This window comes from Eubalaena glacialis, chromosome 1, assembly GCF_028564815.1.
Source record: "Eubalaena glacialis isolate mEubGla1 chromosome 1, mEubGla1.1.hap2.+ XY, whole genome shotgun sequence".
NCBI classification, from domain to species: Eukaryota; Metazoa; Chordata; class Mammalia; order Artiodactyla; family Balaenidae; genus Eubalaena; species Eubalaena glacialis.
In genome coordinates this window covers 4,626,921-4,651,139 of record NC_083716.1, presented here as the reverse complement: position 1 = coordinate 4,651,139, position 24,219 = coordinate 4,626,921, and the positions used below count along the sequence as shown (strand labels likewise).

General features: G+C 50.4%; 1 protein-coding gene and 1 pseudogene across 2 annotated transcripts in view; one reads left to right on the top strand and one right to left on the bottom strand.

Annotated features, from left to right (window-relative positions):
- Positions 1-2,067: 2,067 nt before the first annotated feature.
- Positions 2,068-24,219, top strand: part of PTPRE (protein tyrosine phosphatase receptor type E) — a 161,641-nt gene continuing 139,489 nt past the window's right edge. For both annotated transcript variants that reach the window (XM_061192077.1, XM_061192057.1), the window contains exon 1: positions 2,068-2,135. The gene's annotated coding sequence lies outside the window, so the exon portion shown is untranslated. The remainder of the gene's footprint in view (positions 2,136-24,219) is intronic.
- Positions 12,859-13,419, bottom strand: LOC133092595 (S-phase kinase-associated protein 1-like; annotated as a pseudogene).

The following is a 24,219-nucleotide window of genomic DNA, read 5'->3' as shown; positions in this document are numbered from 1 at the left end:
CAGGGCGTGCTCAGGAGGGAGCCGCCCACCTGCTGGTCTCCAGGGTGACCGGGCTGCCTGGCGCTGGGGCTGGCGCCCCTCCTCTGTTCTGTCAGCCCACAGGCTTTTATTGGGCACCTCCTGGCTATCCTGTTGCGTCAGGAGCTGGAGATGGAGAGGTGATGGGGAGAGGCATAGCATGGACTGTCTTGGAGCTCACAGCCCTGAGAGAGGGGGAAGGAGGGGGCCATGACTGACACCTTACAAGTGAATACACCTGGTGAGAGAGGAGCCGAGGGGAGGGGTGCAAGGTGATTTTCCAGAGGCAGTCAGGAAGGAGGTGCAGGCCAGGTACCAAGGAGGGGAGTCTCAGGTGGGGAAGAGCTGGGCTCTGACCCTGAGAGAAGGACCTGGGGGCTGGAGCCCAGGGAACGGGGTGAGGGGCTCAGGAGCAGCTGAGACGTCAGGCAGAGCCTCCCACGAGTTTGGATTTTATTCGGAACGGAGGCTTTCAAAGCAGAGGACAGGCAGGACCTGGTTCCATTTGTAGGGGTCCCCCTGGATGGTGTGCTTAGACTGGATCGTCTAAAAAACAGTGAGTCAGAAGTTGGCGGACCACTGCAGTCATCAGATGAAGGCAGTGGAGTGGGGAGGAGGGGCACATTCAAGGGGCGTTTTGGAGCTAGACAGGAAGTAGACGTAGGGATGGATTAGAGGTGGGAGGGGAGGTGGAGACAGGATGCCTGCCGAGAAGCAGAGTCAGAGCAAGAGTTGGGTCTGCCATGGTAGACAACCAGGAGGATCAGAGCCTGGAGGAGACCACCAGATGAGCTGTGCTTTTCTGGAGCTCCCTGCATAGACATGGTATTTAAAGTCCTGGCGCTGGACAAGATCCCCCAGGGACAGCATGGACAGGGCAAGGCAAGAAAGCTGAGTTCAGGTTCTCCACTCTTTGAGCCCTCTTTACACCCTGTGGAAAGGAAGTTGCATTGTGGATGGTCTCAGCCAATAGGTGGCCATCCGACTCAGCCTTTGGGGTCTACAGCTCTGTCCAGAACAGGTCCCAAGTGTCCCAGAAGGTGGTCTGCTGGCTACTGATACAAGGTGGGGTAACATACCCTGAATATCACCTTCTCACCATTGGCTCCTTCATTCACAAGCCATAATGAGTGAGGTCCCTGCAACAGGGATGCACTATCCTTCATGAGGGCGGGGGCCTTGGACCAACGTGGAGGGCACAGCAGGAAGGCTCAGAACCGAGATGAGACAACATGTATCCTTTCTGCCCTTCCCCATGGAATCTCCTTTACTCTGAAACCTCCCTAAACAGATTGCAAGAGGTCACCTGGAAAGCCGTCCCCCAGAACAGCCGGTCCAGACCCCTCTGGCAGTCGCTCTTCCTCCTGCGTGTGCTGGATATTGCCTTAACGACAAATAAGCCCTTTCCAACATCCACCAAGTGGCCACCCTTATTCCCGCTTTACACAGGAAGATACCAGCTCAGGAGATTTCCCGGCTCTCCCTACTTCTCCGAACCAGAGACAGTACAGGGTGCCTGCCCTCTGCTCTCCTGGACCGATTGCATGGCCCAGAGCTGGCGCGCAGCCACGCCACTTCCTGGTGTCCAGGGCCAAGGCTGGGTAGCAAGGGCCTTTCCCGCTCGTAAAAGTGGCTGTCGCACCCTGACCCCCTACATGATGCCTGGGTCCGGGCACTGGGGCCCCGGCCAGGGTCTCCGCGTGGGGCTCCAGCCTGGGTTAACAACGTCCAGGCTGGCCGGGTCCCTGCCATCCCTGCGGGGCGGAGCCGCGGCCTCAGGTGGGGCGGGCGCCGGGTGCGCTCCCCGCGCCGGACACCAGGCGTCGCCCCCGCTCCTCGCGGCGCCGGGCCCCCGCCCCCGCCGCGGAGCCCGAGCCGAGCGGCGCGGAGAAGCAGCGGGAGCGGCCGGACAAATTTCCTGCTCGGCTGCGGGCGGCGCGGGTGCGGCGGCGCCCGGACCCCGCGGCCTCCGCGCGTCCCCACGACCCTCCTGCGCGCCCGGCGGGGACGGCGGGGCGCCCCGGAGGGCGGCGGGCGGGCGCCCGGGAGATGCGGAGCCGCCGCGGCGGCGGCGGCGGCGGCGGCGGGATCGGCGCGACCGGACCGGCGCCCCCGAGGTAAGCGCGCGCGGGGTGCGGGCCGGGGGCCGCGCGCCCGGGGCGGCCGGAGCAGGCCGGGGACGCCGCCTCGGCCGCCGCCGTGGGAGGGGCCGCGCCGGGGTGCCGGGTCCCCGAGCCCGGTCCCTGCCGGCCCGCGGCGCGCCCGGCGCCAGCGTCAAGGGACCGCGCGACCCCGGCCCTCGGGCCCCGGGCCCCCCCAGCCCAACTTGGCGACCAGGTTGGCAGCTCTCGCGCTCCCTCTGGGTAAACGGACCAGAGGAGCGTGTGTGTCTGCGGGTGGCGACGGCGCTGGGGGGACGGCGACAGGGAGGACGCGTGTGAAAGCAGGCGAGACCGAGAGCGGGTGCCAAGCGGGTGTCTTGGGGGCTGCCGCACGCAGGGGGTCGAGACGAGACGGGCGCCTTTGGAGGAAGCGACTCCGAGTTGCACCAACTCCGGGAGGGGCGTGGGCTGCTGTCCAGGCGCCCCTTGCCTTCCCAGGGAGGGGAGCGGAGTGGGATGCCGCTGGGGGCTCAGAGATGCGGCAGGGAGTGCGGGGGACGTGGGCAGGCCCCGCTGGCCCCGGCCGACCCCGCGGCGTCAGCGGGGTGACCTGTCAGAGTTCCTGGGCCAGAGGGCAGCGCAACGCCAAGCCCGCGGGCTCCCCGGGACCATCTGGGAAAGGCCGGACAACCCCTAGGATGGAGAGGCATAGCCAAGCCCTGAGTGATTGTGCTGGACTTGACCTAAATTCCTTCCTGGCATGGCAAACCTTTCTAGAAAGGTGAAACAATTATACTGGCAGAATTGTGATATCGATCTGTCTCGGAAGAGGATCTCTCTATCAGAGTTTCAACCCAGGAAACTCAAGGAAAGAGGAATCTGGCTCTGTGTGTGCTTGTATTCTAGAGTGAAAGGTGGTAGAACTGGATCAAAACCGGCAAAGGCTGGTCACATGTTTCAGAAGTCCCTGGGCCCATGTCCAGCCAGCTCCTGACCCTCAGTGCCTCTTGACCCAGGGTCCCTGGAGGTCTTTGTGTCTGAAAGGTCAGTGAAATCCTGCCTCTGCAAAATAGACTCATGCCCATATAAACTGTGGCAGGGAGGGGGTAAAGGGAGGGCCATGCCTTTTCAGAACCAGAGCTCTCAGCCAAAGGAGGGTGTGAAAGGGTGGGTGCCGGTGGCCCAGGCTGGCTCCTGACTGCCATGGTCACACATCCTTCGTGGTATGGGGCAGAGCTCTGTGTGCGAATAGGACTGAGGTCTGGGCTTTCTGAGCAAAGGCTCTAAGCCTTCGGGGAGCAAAGGGCCAGGTGGTGACAGGAAACAGGCCCTTCCCCGACGTGACACTGCCTCTGACCGTGACCTCAGGGGCTGAGGTCTTTGTTCATTGGCGTTAGTGATGCCTGTGAACCAGCAACTGCCCCTCCCCTCCCCCCAAAATCCCCAGACTTTCCATGTGTCAGCGAGACCTAAGAGCTAGATTTGTCCCTGTAGAAGGCCAGGTCATTAGATGGATCCAGATGGTTTTAGATTTAAAGCCATACCTACTTAGCGCCCCCAGCCAAGTGAGTTGTGGGCAGCGGTTGAGGAAGTTCACTTTACTGTCACTGTGATGCCTCCCGAGACCCCTGTGGAGGCACAGAGGGAATGTGAAGCGTTGTGGTCAGGTCCACAAGCCCTGCACGGGGGCCACTTCTCACTTCTGTGGAGGGACACCTGGCCCCGAGATGGCCTGGGTCAGTGCCTCCAAGGAAGCCTGCAGAAGCCTCCCGGAGCTCTGTGTCCTCGCGCTTTACCCCTTCCCGTCCAGGGATGTGTGTGTGTGCAAATCATCAACCCCTGAGAGCGGCTGCAGCAGCCGTAGGATGGGGGTCCGGGGTCCGCAGAGGGGGCGTATTGAAGGTGGATGTGTGAGGGGTTGACAGCGGTCGATGGTTGGTTAGCAGTGAAGCTGGAATGTGAAGGTGGGTCTCCTTTGAACTGTGCCCCCGTTGGTCCACTTGTCTCTCCTTCTGCTGCCATCTTCCCAGTCCAAGCCATCCCCCTTTTAGCAAAACCCTCTCCTTCCAGGTCAGAGGCACGTCCTAGCCCAGACCAGTCCTCTGCGATTCCCAGGCTCAGGTGCCCACTTTACCTTTCTTCTGGGATGTCAAATGCCCCCAACTCAACATGTCCCAAATCAAACTTGTGAACTCCCCTGACCCAGCCTAACACTTTCCTAATGTTTTCTTTATCTGTCTAATCACACCAGCCTCCACCCTGCTGTGGAAAGACAGGCTGGATTGTCGTTCCCCCGAGGACCATACTGTGTCCTCCGTGCCCAGCCAGGCAGGTACCTGACAGGAAGCTGATAACTATCATTGGACGAATCGAAACATTTTAGGAGCGCATCTGTGGATGTAAGGGAGTTTGTGTCTCTTTAGGGGATGTCCGTTGTGGTTGATAGGCAGCCACTCTTCGTTTTTCTTTTTTTAATGTGATTGAACTGGATCCTGGAGAGATAAAAGAGGTTTGTCTAGGGACCACATTGACAGTGCTTCTGGAGATGCCCGACATACTTGCTAAAATGACTGTCTGACCTGGACCAGAGCGACCCCAGATGACCTCCCAAGGAGGCGGGTTGGAGATCAGTCAGGAGCCCCATGGACGCCACCCTCTGTTCCTTTATTTGATATGTCTTTTTCATTTATAATGTTTGAGTTACACTTACAGAGGTTCTGCTGTCAAAACAAGAACAAATATATCCATTAGGATAAAGACTGGCTTTCTTAATATTTGCTTATTACTAGGAAGAAACTGCGTGTTCCAAGATTGCCTTCAGCACTTCTCTTGGCGTGCCATCTCCTAGTGAACCAATGGCTCTGTGCTCCCTGAAGGCACCCCTATGCTTTCCAGAGTCTCAGGGATGGAGCCTGCTCAGCCCCCTACTCTGAATCTCCTTCCCCTTTATCTCCATCTTCGGGACTCCTACTCATACCTCAAGGCCCACAAATGCCTGTCTCCACAAAGCCTTCCTAACCTCTCTCCATAAGAGATACCTCTCTTCCTTTTAGTTCTGCAGAAGGTTACCTGTCCTGAAGCAGCTATGAGAATCTATTTTGATTTCCAGTTGACTTGTTTATCTCCTCTACCAGGTCATTTGTGTTTTCAGGGTGGAAGGTATGTCTCTGAGAGCCTGGACTTTGGGTTCAGGTATGGATTCAAATCCTGGTTCTGATATGACCTTGGCTGAGTTATTCAAGATTCATGCCTCAGTGTTCTCTCCTCTAGAATGGGAATGATAATCTCTACTTCACAGGACTGTTGTGAGAGTGACGGTTGATGCATATAAAGTACCAGGCACATGGCTGGCTCTCCGTGAATTGTGGTTATTAGTCCCTTCCAATACCCGAGGCTGTGTATTGCATGCAGTAAGAAACAGTGATGTTTGAATGAATAAATGAACAAACTCAGAATCCACATGAGTAGATAGATACCTTTTGTGTGCCTTCCACAGTGCTAGATCAAATCAGTACGGTGGGACATGCCAGTTAACTTTATTTTTTGCGTGATAATTTGAAAGATGATGTAAAAGTTGCGTGATTAAGTATTTTAATCTGTGCTCCATGAACAAATCCATTCTTTAACACACGCCATTGACTCTTCAATGTGCGAATGATCTGGTAGGCGGAGATGCAGTGTTTTATGTGCATTAGCCTGGGTTCATGGGCTGGATTAAACCAGGCTGTGTGCCAGATGCAAGTGAGCCAAACCCGGGATCGAGAAGTGGTGTCGTCTAGAACCAGCGTGGCCCCAGGGTCAAGAGAATGGCTTCTAGACTAGAAAACAAAGGCTATGAAACTGTGGACTGCCCCCCAAACCCTCAGAACTTCACTTTTCTTACCTCCAAAGAGAGACGTGTGGCACCGGGCCATCTCTGAGCCCCTCCTAACCCCAGTGTGCTGATCGATTTCACCCATCCACGCTGGTCCAGGCGGTGCTGCTGACCGCACGCCCGGCTGCATCCACAGCTGGGCGGCCTCCTGTTCCCGGTTCATCACAGGGGCCGCATCCTCTCTGCGCTGGGTACCAGATCTACCCAGAGTAGGATTAGGCTCATGGGTATATTCAGCATGGTGTTAGTTTTACATGCTGACCTCAGACATACCGAAAGGCTTTTTTTGGAGAGTTAAGTTCTCACTGTTCTGTCACTTGGGTTTTTCTCCAAAAGCAGAGTGCTGGATAACATTCTAGATGGTTGGAGTTTTAGATCAGCTACACCGGAGGAAAACGGGTTTCCTTGAGTTTTACTAAATCCTCCAGCAGATATGCAGGTGTACAGTTGTGGGGCTGGGGGAGCGTCTGCCGGATTCAGGCTGGGAGACCCCTAGTTTGGGGATTACCAAGCTGGCTTCCTTTTCTTCTCTCCGTCTGGCTGCCGTTCCCCAAACCTTGTCCATCAAGGGCCGCCCCAGGTGTTCTACCTGGGGAGTTTTGATGTGGTTCGCAGCCTCTTTGAACTCACACGGCTCCCGGCCCAGAGCCAGAAATGTGAGCCTGATGTCTTTCTTTCAGGTGTGCAAATACTTCAAAGGAGTTGTCAAAGCTTACGAAATAAAAAATGTTAGCAATATCTTTCAGAAAAACAAACATACCCTTTTATATTGATTCCCAGCAAAATAAGAAGCAAGTAAATATATATTTTTTAATGTGTGTTTTTAAATAGATTTCATATATAATCAAGAGTATATTGGATGCGAGATCCAAAAAGGTGACGACGTTTTCTTTCTCCCTGAAACAAATATAAACTCCAGCAGGGGACAGAGGGGGGTTTGAAGGGAAAAAATGATCCTTGGTTATGTGCTAAAAACCTGAAGCGTTTTGGGCAGGTGTTTTGCTGTTCTGTTTATTGGGTGGGGAATGAAGAATTGATAGGAAAACTTGTCTGGACCCCAAGCCTGGGTTCCAGCAACGCTAAATATGATCTGGCAGAAAGGCTCATGCCGGAATGAGTGTTCAGCGTTCAGCCATGCTCCCTGGCAGGTGCATTGGCTGTGTCATCCTCTCCAGGGATGCTGGGTTGCTCGCCAGGTGCCTGGAGCTCACAGGGCATCCAGGCTTCCAAGAGAAGTGCAAAGTGGAGGAGTGGAGGGAGGGGAGGAAGTGACAGACCCGAGTGTGAGCTGTCTGTCCCGGGCAGTGGAGGAGGCTGTATGCATAGGGCTCCCCCAGCTGTGATTTTACTCTGTCTGAGAACCAGCAGTGGATCTAAGCCCCGGGCTTTGCTTTTCACTGGCAGGTGCGCAGCTCAGGACTCAGAGCACAGACTTTGGAGTAGAGGGACGGGGTCAGGCTGGGGCTCTTGACGCTGAGGCTCTGGGCAAGTGACTTACTGTCTCCCAGTGTGATCCCTCCTCTTTCTGATGGGGACAGTGACACTTCCCAAACAGGGTTGTTATGTGGATGGAGTGAGGTCACGTATAGAGAGCACGGCCTCCTGCTTACCAGACGGTCACTGGTACAGCTATCATGTCCAGGAGTCCAGGGGCGACAGGACCGGCATCAAAGGCTCAAGATGATCTGAGCTCGGATTTCTGCTCAGCTACACTTGCTTTGTCCTCAAAGCAAGTCACTCCATTTCCATTCTGTAAACACAGGCAGTTTTGGTTATTAATATCCTTAAATCTATTTGGTCGTTTCCAGCTGAACATTAGTCAACGATTTTTGTACTAGGGAGCAAATTACTTCCATTTTTCTTCTCAGCTAAGATTCTTGAATGTCCTGCTGCCTAGCTACTTGGTTACAATGTGTTATTCTGAGTGACCTTTGTACTCAGCCTTGTTATTTTGTTTCTGACCCCAAAAGGACTTGGCGTTTTCAGGCTGTGTCCCAGGGACGGTGCTTCTGTGGGTCTGCTCCGCTGAGTTCAGCAGACTTGGCCTTGACTCCTTTGTCAATATGCACGAGTGCCGGGGGGGTGGGAGCCCGCTGGGGCAGAGCCCGGCCGGTGCCACCTCCTGTCCCAGCAGGTACCCCGTTAAACCGTGGGAGCTCCGGCCTCCCTTTCTTCCTCTCCGGTTCAAAAGGCTGGCCTCAAAGGGGGACACCCACCTACATGATTTGATGTCACAGCCCTGGGGCCTCCCCTCCCTCACTCACCAGTCTGGCTGGATTCTTGTCACGGGATAAAGCTTTTCTCTGGTCGTTTGAGATATGGCTCAGGAGGGGCTTTGAGGGCTTTGAGAACACCAGTGGTCAGTTTTTCCTACGTCACAATTTTTCCCAGGGCTGGCCTGCTCTTCGCCATTTTATACTAATCCACTTGTTACAAAACAGGGAGACTATCAAGATACTAAGCTTTTTATCTTCTAACGATTGTCATCTGAGGAGGCCTTCAAATTTTTCATTCCGGAATGGGAGCCCTGGATCCTAGTACCTGTAGGCAAGAGTTAAGGACCAAGGCATAGCCTGAGACGATTTCAGAGAGCAAGGGGGTGACCTGTCACTTCCATTAGGGCACGGAGCTAACAGTTAGACCCAAAGACACTGCATCTCAGAAGCAGACGCTCTCTCAACGATTCCAGGGGAACAGGGGTAGGGAATCAGTATGAATTAACAAAAAGTTAGGATATTTGTATCCTTTTATGACATTCAGGGATTTATAGTAACTCAGTCTGGGCTCACAAAATGTTGCCTTAGGGCACTTGCTTTAATGACTAGAAAACACATAAACGCTCTTTCAAAGAGATTAAAATACTTCAGCTTCTTAAACATGTAAAAATAAACCCATCTTAGTTGCACTATGACATTGGCTAATCAAAAGAAACTCTCCTTTGCAACCACATTATTTCAAGTCATCTCAAAACCTGCCTGGTTACTAATAAAAGTATTCCTTGTAATGAACGCTTTTCTTCAGTAGGTGGTTTTTCTGGCTCTGAAAGTGGCCTTAGTTTTATAAACAGCCGAACATTTAAGTCCTGGACATCAAAATGCTTTGAAACAGTCACCCCGTCCTTCAAGTTCAAATACAGTTGGCTCAGCACTGTCTCCTCCTGAGCTTCTGGCAGCACTTCATTAAGTGCATCAGTAATTCAATAAATTACTTTTCGCCAGTGTTGCGAACATCAGCTAAAGTTCAGTCATCTATTGGAGATGGTATCAGTCTGCTCATTTAAATTCCTTTGAGCAAAGTCCTGATTTTGGCCCAACATAATATAAAAATGCAAGAGCCAGAAATTTAATAATTTTGCATAGAATTGGGCCAAGCTAGGCCTATTCTTAGCCAGCCAGTGATGTTCTTTCAAAGGATATTTCTTGGTTTTAATCAAATGCGGGTTGTATTTAAAAGAGTCTGTAAGGTCGTATAGAAGGGACAAATGGGGATTTAAACATTTATTGCGTATCTACGATATACTTGCACTGGGCTTAACACTGGTGTTACAAAAAGTCACAGTGCCTGTTCTATGGGTGCCCCACACCCATAGGAGGGCAAAATCCATCATTTCCAGGGCATATATAATGCAAAGGTGGATGCAGAGGTGGAACAGAGCTGTCAAGAGGGGCATTTGAAGCAGGGGCCTGGAAGGGCTTCACCAAATAGAGCAGGCTTCGTTTTCAAGGATGTTTTCTTGGCAGCCAACAGGGCTAGAACATTCCAGACAGAGGGGCCTCCGTGTGCTTGCCCAGCGGTGAAAAGTAACGTGACCTATCTGAGGAACAGCGGGTATCTGAGTGCAGCTGAAGTCCAGGGATGATGAGACTGGGACAAGACAGATGGAAAAGCTTGGGATTCTCCAGACACTTCTAAGAGTCTGGGTTCTGTGTGATGGCCCAGCAGTTCTTAACCTGTTTGAGCTCATGTCCTCCTTTGAGATTCTGAGGAAGACTATAGACTCATCCTGCAGAAAAATGCATGTGTCTACAGTTTGTTTGTTTTTACGGTTTCACGAGTCTTGCCTGACCAAGGCCCTGAGGTTTTTGGCTAGGAAGACTGCTTTGCACCTGGGCCAGATGCAAGATTAAGGGATGATGATAAGACCAGATTGTAGGCTGAGTTGGAGGTGCCTTTGGCGGGGAGCCAAGGAATTTGGTGACTAGAGGCAGGTGATTCTACTAGGGAGAGTCTGCCCAACGAGGCTTGAGGACAGTTTTCCATCTTGAAACTGGTAATGACAGTGTTTGTGCATCACCCTGCTAATTAACTGTTTATCTTTCTTTTTATGAGAAATTTGGTTACAGTGTACATTGTACGTGGGGGATTGGACAGTAGTCCTAATAAAATAACATGAACTAGTTCATTTAATGGTGGCTGTTGTCATCAGAGAAGCCGGCTCAGAGGAATTGTGGTAGGAAGGGCTCATGAACCTGCATGTGGCCACCGTTGGCCTCTGACAGGTATAGACTGGGAGTCACCCCACTCTCTCCCTGCACCCAGGACTCTTGCCTTGCAGACCTCAGTCTAGCTTGCTGCATCACATTTTAAGTTTCCTGTTTAAGTGGAGAAAAGCCAGATTTGAAGCAATGACGTTTATTAAAGGAGTGGAACACAGCAGCTGGGGGAGAGGCTCAAAGAATCATGGTCACTTACGCACACCAAATCTGAGGGATGCTTAATGCAGCTGGCCCGCCCCAGCTGGTCAGCATCCTGGCAGTTGTAAGAGAGGAAAGGCGCTCACTTCCAAGAGCGAAGAAGGCCGGCTGCCCCCGAGGAAGAGCTTCTGACAGAGGTTGAGTGCCTTTGCCGTTTTCTCAGCCAGCCGGAGTGAGAACCTTCCCTGTAGATTTCCACGAACTGGCCCAACTGGGAAACTCAAGTTCTGTCTTCCATGCCGGGGAAGGGGAGTTTTCCTGAGGGCTCCTTGGGCTGTAAAACACCCTTCAAAGTCACGGAGGTCAGGAATGATGGTGAGGCCCCCAATTGCATTGCATTAAAAATTCATTTTCTCAGGACTTCCCTGGCGGTCCAGCGGTTAAGACTCCGCGCTTCCACTGCAGGGGGCGCGGGTTCGATCCCTGGTCGGGGAACTCAGATCCCGCGTGCCGTGTGGCCAAAAAAAAAAAAAAAAAAAATTCATTTTCTCCCTTCATTTTACAAATGGAGCCAGGTCCAGGTACCTCTGTGTGCAGAACAATGCCCAGGACGGACATACGACCTGGCTCAGTGCGACCATGGTTTTGTGCTCAGCAAACCGAATTCACTGCACACTGAAGAGGCACCCCTCCCACTGATTTTCGTCAAATAAAAAAGAAAACACCTTTACTCATTTCTAGTTATTTTCTCAATAACCTTCCTCATTTGTTTTTAGGTAACTAGAAATACGTTTTCCGTATAAGTCCTTCAGTTTACCAAAAACCAAAGCCAATTCTGTGAAATAATGTCATTTGCAGCTACATGGATGGACCTAGAGATTATCATACTAAGCGAAGTAAGTCAGAAAGAGAAAGACAAATATCATCTGATATCACTTATGTATGGCATCTAAAATATGACACAAATGAACTTATCCACGAAACAGACTCACAGACATAGAGAACAGACTGTGGTTGCCAAGGGTGAGGGGGTGTGTGGGAGGGATGGATTGGGAGTTTGGGATTAGCAGATGCAAACTATTATATAGAGAATGGATAAACAACAAGGTCCTACTGTATAGCACAGGGAACCATATTCAATATCCTGGGATAAACTGTAATGGAAAAGAAAATAAATGAATAAATACCAAAGCCAAGTCTACCTTTTTGCTTTAGACATTTTCTCTTTGAGAAATTTGGGGAACCGTGTGAGCTCCCTGTTTATAGAGTCTGAGGACAATGCCCACCCTAGGTGAGCAGCCTGAGACTTGCCGGGGTCACAATGCCTGTTCCTGGTACCATGTCCTGACCCGGACTGAGCATCCTTTTTTTGTTTTTATTTTTGTTTTTTTTAATGTAACTTACTTTTTATTGAAAGTATCTTGCATTCGTGACTGATGCTTTCTGCGTTATGCCACACATTTTAACATGAAAGGTTAAATTATTTTTTACATGCAAGAAGTGTTTATGGGTTTCCCCACATAGGATTACTGATTATAAAAAGATGACACACCACATGAGTCAAGTGTCTTTTTTAATTGAAAAGCCAGCAAACTGTCTAATTCTATTTCCTCTCAGACCACAAACTGAGTAGTAACTGAGCCTCTAGCCAACATATTCAAAGCTGAGAGGATTAAAAATGCAAAAACATGTCCTCGGATCCAATTAAGGGAGCCCTGCTACATACAGGCTCATCAGTACCAGTGGACTCCAGGAAGCTGGAAGACATTCTGATAACCCCACTCTGATAACATTTACCTCAAGTAGCCTTTTTCCAGTTTCCAACTCATGAATAAAGATAATACGTTGTTAATTCTGTTTCAGAAAATTTTTTGCAAGTTGTTTTATTTACAATGCCAACTTTTAAAAGTCACTAAACTGAAGTTAACTGGACAATAAACTAGGCAGAAATTGCTTTACAAAAAGAGGGAAAGCCCGAAATGCCACTTTCTATAGAGAACCCACAGTTCAGTTTTATTCAGAGCAAAGAAAAAAGAACTTTTGATCATACTAGAAGAAACTGAGCCATAAGTTTGGAGTCTGTACTGAAACTACACATGCAATGAGGACAACATTCTGCTAATACAACTGATTTGCTGCTGCATTTGTGGACTGTTTTTCTAATATTAACAATGATAAACAAAGCAGTGCGACTAGTATTTGGAACAGTCGTTACAGTGTTACAGCATCAGACACAAGATTTCACTTCTCCTCACACCACTGGTTCTCTTTGCGTACCTGGGCTTCCTCTTCTTCAGTAAAATCATTTTTGATATTGAATGTCTTTCGAATCTCCTCAGGAGTTTTCCCCTTGATCATATTGGCAACAGTCTTGCAGGTAACATCAAGCAAACCTTTGATGTCTAAGTAGTTTGCTGCCAGTATAAGCTCAAAAAGTGCTCCTTGGTCAACTTTCAGGAATTCTTGATCCCAAACAGGGATGTCATCTGTTCGCTTTCTTTGTTCTCATCATCCTCAGGAGGAGGAGGATCATCCTTGTGGTGGGTGCACCACTGAATGACCTTTTTTAATATTGCTGCATTAACATTTGGCAAGGGGACTGGATCATCTCCTTCATCATCCATTCCCAAATCTTCCAACATGGTCTTAATCGTCACAGATTGTTTCACAATTTCAACATCAACGTCAAATATCTCTCCATCAGAACTGTGCAACTTAATTGAAGGCATGGTGTTAGGACTCAAGGAGATGGCGGGCCAGAGGCTGATGAGAGCAGGGCGGCGTCTGCAAAAAGAAAAACAGAAAAGCAGAGAACAAGGCTAACCGAGCATCCTTTTCCTGTTCTCACCACCCTGGTGGGCTGACCCCTTTATCCTCCCTCCTGTGTCTGACCCCCTGTTCAGTTTTGGGGCTTCGGGAAATGGAGGCCCCTCATCTGCTTCCATCACACGAAAGCCTAGCTTATCTGTCTGTTTCGACAGGAGTTGAACGTTCCACCCTCGAGCAGAGTCCGGAGGTGAGGAGCTATGGCCTCACTGCTGGGCCTCCATCTTGTGTCTGCTTGGCCTGAGTCTCGCCAGCCTGTTCCTCTGGGTGTGGTTTCGGCCCAGCCAGCTGCGTCCAGGCGGTATTTTAGAAGGCAGTCACGTGTGTTTCTTGCACGTGGCATGCTTTTGTTTAGCAAATGATTTATTGTTTGTTATAGTAAAATGCACATCCTGAATGGGCAGGCTGTGCCGGGCAGAAATCAATGACATCAATCCTGGTTATTTTACTTTGCAATGGATTTTTTTTGTTGTTTTGTTTTGTGTCAGTATAGCAGTGATTTGTTAAGTGTTTTACAGAGATTATGCTTTCTTTAGTGACTGGCAGCTTGGAGATTGGAGCAGCCAGGCTCGATGTGCTGTGTCCATTTTCAGACCTGGCAGGCAGGGAGCGTGGCCATGCTTCCCAGAGTGACTTCTGAGCCGATGGCCTGAACGATGTTGGGTGGGAATTGCCTGGCTGTGTGGATGTAATGGGCTTGATTGATGGCAACTATATGCATTGAAACGTGTGAAGTGATTGGTATCTGGTACCCTGGGGCTCGACCCCTGTTGCCAATGATACGAGACATCGATTAGGCGCCCATGAGGAGAGTCCCTTGGCCCCCCCTGGAAAGGGGCAGCACCTGGAGCCTGAGGGGGGCCTGCCTTCTGGGAGGAGCCCCTTGCTGCCTCCACTCTGAGTCTGGTTGAGGGTCCACTCTGTTCCCCACCCCCAGCCAGGGTACGTATCCCCAGGGAGCTGGTGGGTGTGCAACTGCCCTGAGGTCACCACACTCCCCTCTGATCACCGGTGCTAGTTGGTGGGGGTCCCGGTGGCAGGGCAGAAGAAGCAGCTCCCATTACTGACGTGGCTGTAGCCTCCCGGGCCCGTCTGTGGGAGGGTCTGCTGGAGGGTCTGTACCTGGGTGTGGGCTGACCCTTCTTCCACGACTCCCCTGGCCTTCCCGGGGGGCCCCAGTGCAGAGGAAGGTGTGATGTCGCCCTGCAGACTGGGAGAGGCGGGCTGTGTATTGTCAGGGATCTGAGGGTGTCAGAGGTGGAGACACGGTTCATTCCACTCGGGTTCACAAGAAGCCTCCTTGACTGATGTAACTGAAGGTTCGGGAAGAGCGGGATCCAGTGGCTCAGTGTTGCCGTCAAGGTCCGCCGTCCTTTCCCCTTCGCCTGGACAGGCTGTTTCCCCAGCAGCCTCTCATCCGCCCAGGAGAGAGCCTTTCCAGCAGGTGCAGCCGTAGGCTGCCAGGTGGGTCTCCTTGGCTCTGATGAGCCAGGCCTCGGCCACTTGCCGTCCCCAAAGCTTGCACCGTGGCCAGGGCTTGCCCTATTCTGACTGTCCAGGCTTGGGCCCCGTGTCCTGCCAGGGGTCGGGGGTGGAGCAGCTCCCTCCAGATCACCTTGGGGCGGGGTGGCTGGGGCCTTCAGGGGAGGGGAAGAGGCTGGACCACTCAGGGAGCAGGATGCGAGGACCCCTGGGCTCCTGGGAAGGGTCTTGGAATCAGAGGAGGGACTTGGGGTCCATCTTGGGCTGGGGGAGGTGAAGGGGAGTTCTGAGGAAGGGGAGTGCTGATGGGGGAGGTGGCTGATGAGGGGTGGGCTGGGGACCCGGGGGGCTCTCAGTGGTCTCCTCCAGTGGGCCGTGTATCAGGCAGGTCCCAGAGGGCAGGTCCCAGAGCATCCTTCATGCCGTGAGGTCGGCAGCTGCATTTTTCACAAAGCTCCCCAGGGAATCCCGGTGTGTGGCCAGGTGGAAGACGTCAGGGGCTTTTTGCAGGGGCCCAGGAATGAGGTTAGGACTCTCCACAGTGACAGAGGGCAGAGGGTGCCCCGGAGGTATAGGCGGCCCCGTGGCTGCCTGGGCAGGTGGAGAAGAGGCACCGATTCCTCACAGGGCCGACAGCGGGATTGAGATGGTACCTGGTACCCATGGCTCTCAGGACTGAAATGCGACCATCGTCGGGAGGGGGCCAGTCCTGAGTGCCTGCACCGAGGGATACTTGTATCCTCGGCGAACCCCCTTTGTTCGTGCTCTGCTCGCCTTTCAGTCCGGCCGCTTCTGTCCTAAATGAGAGCTCTTGGATAGACTAACCCATGACGAGGTGTTAGGGACTCAGTCGGGGCCAGTTTCAAGCGTTGCTTTTTATAAGACGACAGCTTGGGAAAGCCGAGGCCTAAACAGAATAAACAGTGGAGGGTGGGATTCCCAGCAGCGTGCTGGTGATGGTGGAGGCTCCTGCCCGCGGCCCTGAAGCCCCAGGAGACTTGTAGTCATGTACGTATGTCCATTCACTCATCCGGTCAGCAAGTATGAACGGGAGACCTACTCTGTGCTGAGGCTCCGGTGCTGAACAGAATCCACGGGTCCTGCCCTTGCATCCTCTACCTGGCGCCTGGGCTTCCATGTCTGTCTGTCTGTCTGCCCCCAGGGTTCCCCTAAGAGGCCGGTGGCGCCCAGCTCAGCCTTGCTCTGGGGACCGTGTGTGGCGAGGGGGCCGCCCCGAGGTCCTGGTGTCATCCACGTGGGACTGAGAGGCTCTCCTGGGCCGGGAACCGTGCCCGCGTCCCTTCCCCGTGGTTCCGGAGCAGCGTGTGTTCGTTAGGGGCCCCATTTCCACGTGGGTGTTGATGGCTGAGTGGCTGCCGCCCGGGACTGAAATGTTGCCAGCCTCTCTTTAAAGAGCGCATCTATCTTGTAGTGAATACAGACTCCTGCGACTCTCTTCCTAACCTTAACATTCAAAGGAGGTCGGACTCTAAGGCCAAAGTGGGCAGCAGGGCCACCCACTGGCTGTGGCCGGGCTTGTCCCCCCCCAGGCTCCCCTCCTGCTCCCCACTTCCCCACTCTGCTCTCTTGTGTTTCCCCAGTCTCAGCTCCACCCCTGGGGCTTCTTCTTCCAGAACCCCAGACCCTGCTGAGCTCACCCTCCCGCGGTGGGGACACTCGCGCTGTGGAGTGAGGGCCCTGACCCCAGACACCGGCCCCGCTGGTGGCAGTGGCCATGTCAGCGGCTGTGGCCTCGTGCCTCTGGCAGCTTTCCCGCTCGCTGCACGCCTGCCCAGACCAGTGGCCCCGAGAGCTGGCACTTCACCTTCAGAATGGCCGGCGTGCCTTTCTTTTGTAACGAGTAATAGCAAAGCTAGTTCAAGAAATGCCCATTGTTTCCTCCTTCCTATTGCCCAGTCTCCAAAAAATGAAAAGATCCGATTGCCTCATCACATGAGGAGGCCAGGGGGACGGCCTTCCGGGAACAGGGGCCGCCCCAGGGGCTGCAGGAGAGACCCTGACTCAGGCCTGAGGAACCACAGATACCCAGGGCTAAGTGCTGCAAGCCTGGCAGAACCGAATAACAGAATGATTTTGCCCAGCTGCTCCTGATTCGAAAATCATTTTGGATTCGTTTTAAGGGCTCCATGGAGAGTTTCTACTTTGGGAAAAATTCTATCAAGATACCCTAGCATCGGAGTCACAGTCTTTCTTTAATGCAATGTCCAAACCACACACGTTACTTCTTGTTACCTCTGGCAGGATCTGGATGAACCCGGGATTGGAGCTGACCTTCAGGTGGGGTGCCCACTCCCTTGCACTCATCTCCCGCCGCCTGATTTCTGGTCGGTGGGAGCTCAGCCCCTTAAACGAGCAGCGCGGATCCTGATGAAACCCGTGCGATCGCTGCACTGTCCGGCCTGACTGGCAGGGAACTATTTCCCTGCAGGAGGCCTAAGCTGGAAAATATCCATGACGAGTACAAGGAGTATTTGTGTGGAGGTTTAAATACTGTGTCAAAATGCATAAAAAATACAATTAACCACGGTGTGAGGTGGACCATGTCTCTGGGAAACTGAGTGTCTGAACAAATCAGAGGAGCACGTGAGAACAAACTCTGAAGTGTTTTTATCGAGAAAGAGTTTGAGCTGGAAATGGGGTTGAGTTATAGGGTCACAGGCCTGCTTCTTCATCAGGAAGGACAAGGGGATGTTTTCAAGATGCGGGATTGGGCAGATGTATGCTTTTCAGCAGGATTTCATCATTGGCCTACGGTCGGTATGTTCCTCTCTGCCCAACGTCCCTTCCTGTGTTCAGGGGGGTATTTAATGACCCAAGCAATAAAAACTGCAAGATTAACCAGGACAACGTGGGTGAAGTGTTCAGTAGGGTCCCATTTGGTCACAGAACATGGCAACATTGGCACGGACCCCCGTATCTTAGTGCTTTCATCTTTCCTAAAAACTATTGATAATATATAATTTTTAAATCTAGACGTTATCTAGTACAACTGTAGCTGAGCTCGCTAGAAAGTAGCTGCTTTAATGAATGAGCAAAGTGAGAAAACCTCAGCCCTCAGTACCATTTCTATTTTAAGCAGAGGCATTTGGAGGAGTCCCTGGGATACTTTGCAATGCGCATTCCCAGGCACTGAAGAGGTTGCTCTGTGGACTAAGCAAATGCAGCCTTCGGCAGTTTTGTCTCAGCTCACCTGTCTGAAGCTAGTACGTCTGAGGCTTGGCTGATCCACTTCCATGGCTGCCAAGCTGATGTCGCCTGTGGGCACGAGGCCTCAGTGCCTCCCCGTGTGGACACACATATCCATAGGAAAGCGTGAGCATCCTTATGACTGGAGCTGGCTTCCCCCAGAGAGAGTGGTCCCAGAGAAAGCAAGGCAGAAGTTGCAGCATCTTAGCCTCAGAAGTCACAAGGTCTCTTCTGCAATATTCTACTGGTCACACAGGTTAGCCCCACTTATGCAGAGAAGGATGACCAGCCCTTTCCACAGAGTAGGTGTTGGTGAGGAGCCTTCATTCGCTTATTATCCTGGGTGTATTAGTTGTGGCTTTTAGCTGTACACCACAGAATTGAGAAAAGAAACTGGACAGAAGGTTACTGAATAGTCCTTAGAGTCAAACGGAAGACTGGAGAACCAGTTTCAGAAAAGGGGCAGGAACCCAGGAGGCTCACAGCCTGAACCACAGTCAAGGCCAGGCCACAGGAGGTTTTGGTGAGGATGTGGCCTGTGGTCTGTGGCTGCTGGGTCTGCTGGACATTGCTGCCAGTGGGTCCTCGCAGCTGTGGCCTCTGCAAGCAGCTCCAGAACATCCCTGGATACACAACTCACCCGCAAGAGTCAGTCCTGGGTAGGATCGATTGTTGGAGCCTGTGTCACCTCCCTGCCAGAGTTTGGCTGCCGATGCGTGGCAGGGAGGGCCAGGTAGGATCCTGCACTGGGAGGTGGGGCGCTTTGAACCACCGACGGTGCACGTAAGAGGGATGCCAGAAAGTAGGACGAGAGTTGAGGCTGCTAAGGGCAGTCCCCAAACACAGGCATTCATGCTGCCTGGTTCGTACTGAACTCAAGGGCTATTTTTGTCTCCAAGTAAACCCAGTATTACATATTAATATATTCCTGAAAAGTTATGTTAATTTGAATCGTGGTTTATATACACTGGCTAAGCTTAATACCTTCTAGAAGTCTGTAGATAATCCTTTTGTAAAGCAGCTAATCCTTTTAGGGAACAAATAATCACTTCTTAACAATTTTTTTTAAGGTCAAGACTCTATATATCGTGTTTTCTCAAGGCAGAGTGTGCAACTTTTAGGTTTCCTCCTTTGCTCATAGTGAGGCAATGTTACAGCTTTATAGATAACTGTTTGCAATGTCTCGTGCTGTGTGAAAAAAAAACACTGAGGTTTTTTTTTTTTTTCATTTTCTCCTTCTCTACTGTAATTGATTGTCTTCTGGAAGGAAGTAGAGGCTATTAAAATTTTTAAAGAGCTTGTTTTTATTTTGTTCTCACCCATGAGGCTGTTTTAATATGAGCATGTTTAGCCGTGAATGAGTAAAGAAACAAGCGTTTATAGTTGTTCTGTCTGGGAAGTCAGATTTGGAAAATTCACCTTTAATATTAGTTTTTTTTTTCTCTGTGGGACGCTTTCACATCACAGCAGGAATATTTGGTTCCATTTTCCTAGAGCTGCTTTCCTAGAGCTGGTTAACTGAGTGCAGGAGCCTGGACAGCAGGGACGTGGGAAGCAAGACAGAGACATGGGCTCTGCTCCTTGTGGACTGGTGACAGGTTGCGTGTGTGCAGAGTAATCCTGGTGGTACAGGGGCAGGAGAACCAGCAGGTGGGGAACGGGAAGCAGCCGGGAAGCGGCTGTCGTGATCTACTAGGGAGACGAGAGAGACAGAGACAGAGAGAGACAGAGATGAGAGAGAGACACAGAGAGGCAAGAGTGAGACACAGAGAGAGACAGAGACAGAGAGAGAGACAGAGAGCTAGAGAGACAGAGATGAGAGAGAGACACAGAGAGGCGAGAGTGAGACACAGAGAGAGACAGAGACAGAGACAGAGAGAGAGAGACAGAGAGCTAGAGAGACAGAGATGAGAGAGAGACACAGAGAGGCGAGAGTGAGACACAGAGAGACAGAGACAGAAAGAGAGAGACAGAGACAGAGCTAGAGAGACAGAGATGAGAGAGAGACACAGAGAGGCACGAGTGAGACACAGAGAGAGACAGAGAGAGACAGAGAGCTAGAGAGACAGAGATGAGAGAGAGACACAGAGAGGCGAGAGTGAGATACAGAGAGAGACAGAGAGAGATAGAGACAGAGAGAGAGAGAGAGAGAGCTAGAGAGACAGAGATGAGATAGAGAGACAGAGACAGAAAGAGAGAGACAGAGACACAGAGACAGAGAGCTAGAGAGACAGAGATGAGAGAGAGACACAGAGAGGCGAGAGTGAGACACAGAGACAGAGAGAGACAGAGACAGAGAGAGAGACAGAGAGCTAGAGAGACAGAGATGAGAGAGAGACACAGAGAGGCGAGAGTGAGACAGAGAGACAGAGACAGAAAGAGAGAGACAGAGACACAGAGACAGAGAGCTAGAGAGACAGAGATGAGAGAGAGACACAGAGAGGCAAGAGTGAGACACAGAGAGAGACAGAGACAGAGAGAGAGACAGAGAGCTAGAGAGACAGAGATGAGAGAGAGACACAGAGAGGCGAGAGTGAGACACAGAGAGAGACAGAGACAGAGACAGAGAGAGAGAGACAGAGAGCTAGAGAGACAGAGATGAGAGAGAGACACAGAGAGGCGAGAGTGAGACACAGAGAGACAGAGACAGAAAGAGAGAGACAGAGACAGAGCTAGAGAGACAGAGATGAGAGAGAGACACAGAGAGGCGAGAGTGAGACACAGAGACAGAGAGAGACAGAGACAGAGAGAGAGACAGAGAGCTAGAGAGACAGAGATGAGAGAGAGACACAGAGAGGCGAGAGTGAGACAGAGAGACAGAGACAGAAAGAGAGAGACAGAGACACAGAGACAGAGAGCTAGAGAGACAGAGATGAGAGAGAGACACAGAGAGGCAAGAGTGAGACACAGAGAGAGACAGAGACAGAGAGAGAGACAGAGAGCTAGAGAGACAGAGATGAGAGAGAGACACAGAGAGGCGAGAGTGAGATACAGAGAGAGACAGAGAGAGATAGAGACAGAGAGAGAGAGAGAGAGAGCTAGAGAGACAGAGATGAGATAGAGAGACAGAGACAGAAAGAGAGAGACAGAGACACAGAGACAGAGAGCTAGAGAGACAGAGATGAGAGAGAGACACAGAGAGGCGAGAGTGAGACACAGAGACAGAGAGAGACAGAGACAGAGAGAGAGACAGAGAGCTAGAGAGACAGAGATGAGAGAGAGACACAGAGAGGCGAGAGTGAGACAGAGAGACAGAGACAGAAAGAGAGAGACAGAGACACAGAGACAGAGAGCTAGAGAGACAGAGATGAGAGAGAGACACAGAGAGGCGAGAGTGAGACACAGAGACAGAGAGAGACAGAGACAGAGAGAGAGACAGAGAGCTAGAGAGACAGAGATGAGAGAGACACAGAGAGGCGAGAGTGAGACAGAGAGACAGAGACAGAAAAAGAGAGACAGAGACAGAGAGAGACAGAGGGACTAATAACAGCTCTCATTCAGGGGCCTCCACGTGTCAGGCGTGTGCATAGCTCTTGTCTCTTTCCTCACGGAGTTACAGGAACAGGCGGGTTTACTGGAGTGGCCTCTGCCCCAGGGCAGGTCACACACCTGCAGGAAGGTGGCACGTGTGTTACTATGTTAGACTAATTCAGCTACCTTTTCCTCCAGCGTTGGAACCCGTAGGTGTCATTGGTTGACACTAAAGGAAATACTGACTTCTATTTTCAGAGGCCGTGTTATTAAAAAATACATTCCTTTAGCTACTGGAATCATACTCGTTGTGACAGGATGCCCCCCTCTGAGAAGGCACAGGAGGACACAGCGGATTCACTTCGTGTGGCTGAATGTTCTTAAGTTGAATGTGTGTAAGATGTCAGGCCATCTTATGGTTGGCAAAACTGAGGCTTGGACAAGTGACGTGAGTTGTTCAGGGCCATGTCCCTAGAAGGTGGCAGAGCTGGGCTTCCAACCCGGGTCTGTCCGCTTTCTAAGCAGGGCCTGTCGCCAGACCTGCACACTGGGTTGTGATGAGAAGAACAGCTTGGAGGGGATGGGCCTGGAAATCCAGGCAGCTTGTTTGGAGCCTCTTTCTGCAATTCCAGACCATGATTCTGAGATGGCCACATCTCTGAATAAAATATGTGGTTAAAGAAAATACAGTAAGTAACATTTGTGAGTGGGTTATTTTGGTCCTTTATATCAGAATACAGGTGATTCTGATTCCGTGGTGGGACATAGAGTGAATTACTTTCCTGATTTAATTTTACTTTTAGGAGTGAATAGTAATATCCATTTATCTGGTGCATTTTAATGTGTTATTTATTATGATTATTATATTACTATTATTATTTAAATGGATTTTTCCGTATTTTATATTGTATTTCGGTATAAAATACAAAAAGCACCATCATTTTTTGGCCAAGAAAATTAATGCACTCTGCACAAACTATCAGAGGGAATATTGATTTCCTAGGTACGATAACCCCGAATTACTTTTTTTCTCAAGATTCGTAAATTGCATTAATGGTAGCCTTCAGATTTATAGTTAAAGCAAAACATCAAAGAAGATTTATTTGGGATATTGGCTGTTGTTCACTCATTTTCCAACCATTCTCATGCAATATCTGAACAGACTTTAAAATTCCTTTCATTTAACAGAGAAACGATCCTCTGAGTTGCTCTTGTTTTGTTTATCCAGTTGTCATCCTGGGCTGGCTTCCTGGCCTGCTCCCCCTTTCAGTAAATCGTGTTTGTTATTGACAAGCCTGTTTGTTTCCTTAGAGCTTGGAATTTCTGAGTGGGAAGGAAATAGTAGAAAACTTAGTGCAGATACAGCAATTCTCTGTTTTTAAATGCACATGTTACTATCCGTTTGTATTGATTCTATCTGGCCTCCTTTTGGAAGTTTTCCAGTGCCAATCCATTCCCTTTTTACATCTTTACTGGTTTTTCTCTGTGCGCCTAGAACCATTTGTTCTGGGTGTGTGACACAGTTGCTGTGCTGGGTTAGACAGCATGCTCGTCTGATGCTGAATCCACCTACAAGGCTGAGTGAATAGGAAACATCCTACCCTCAGTACAGACTTGGAGGTGTATACTGGAAATGTGTATCTATCTTTGAAATAACATTTTGGAAAGCACAGTGTTAGGTAGATAAGGACTGCACCGATGTCACATCAGAAAAAAAAATAATGGGACTTCCCCGGGAGTCCAGTGGTTAAGACTCTGTGCTTCCAGCGCAGAGGGCGCGGGTTCAATCCCTGGTCGGGGAACTAAGATCCCACATGCCGTGTGGTGCGGCAAAAAAATTTTTAGAAAAAATCATAACATTTGGTTTCATAGTGTTTTTTGTCCAGCCCAACTTTTATACCTGAACAAAATGCTGAGAGCAGTGTTGGAGGTCAAGGTCACCATAAATCAGCTTTCACACTGGAGAATGAAAATTAACTATATAGTCATTCAAAGTGACATGTCTGTTAAATACAGAGATTGTTGTGAATAGATTTATGCATTCAATTTGTTTGCAGTTGTCAAAAGCGCATTAATTGTAAACCCAATGACATTGTTTGCTGTTTCGAATCACTTTTAAATTACACATGTGCTACTTAATCTTAAAAGCAAAATTAAACCTTGGATTGGCATACATTTCAGGTTACAACATTAAGCCATTGTATTTGGGGGGAGGGAGTTTAATATGCATTGTAAAATAAAATTAGGAGGTGCCTTGCATTCATGGTGGCTTATGTAATTAGATTCTGTCAACTGTAATTTTTCAGGTTAATTTCTTCCATGATGTGTGCTGTGTAAATAATAAAGTTATCAATCCCGACTCATGTTAAAATTATTATATAAATCCTTAGTATTAAAGCAATAAAGTATTTTAAGTAAATTACTTGGAAGTTTGAGTTGTATGGTAAATAGGTAAAATTGATTGTTTTTTGTTTTTAGAAGTAAGCAAAGATGGATATTTTATTTGTTTAACAAATACAGGTGTTTATTGAGTCTCTACCTGGGCCAGGTGCTGGGGACCCAAAGGTCAGGAAACCGTGGGCACCACCCTCAAGAATCTGCTAAT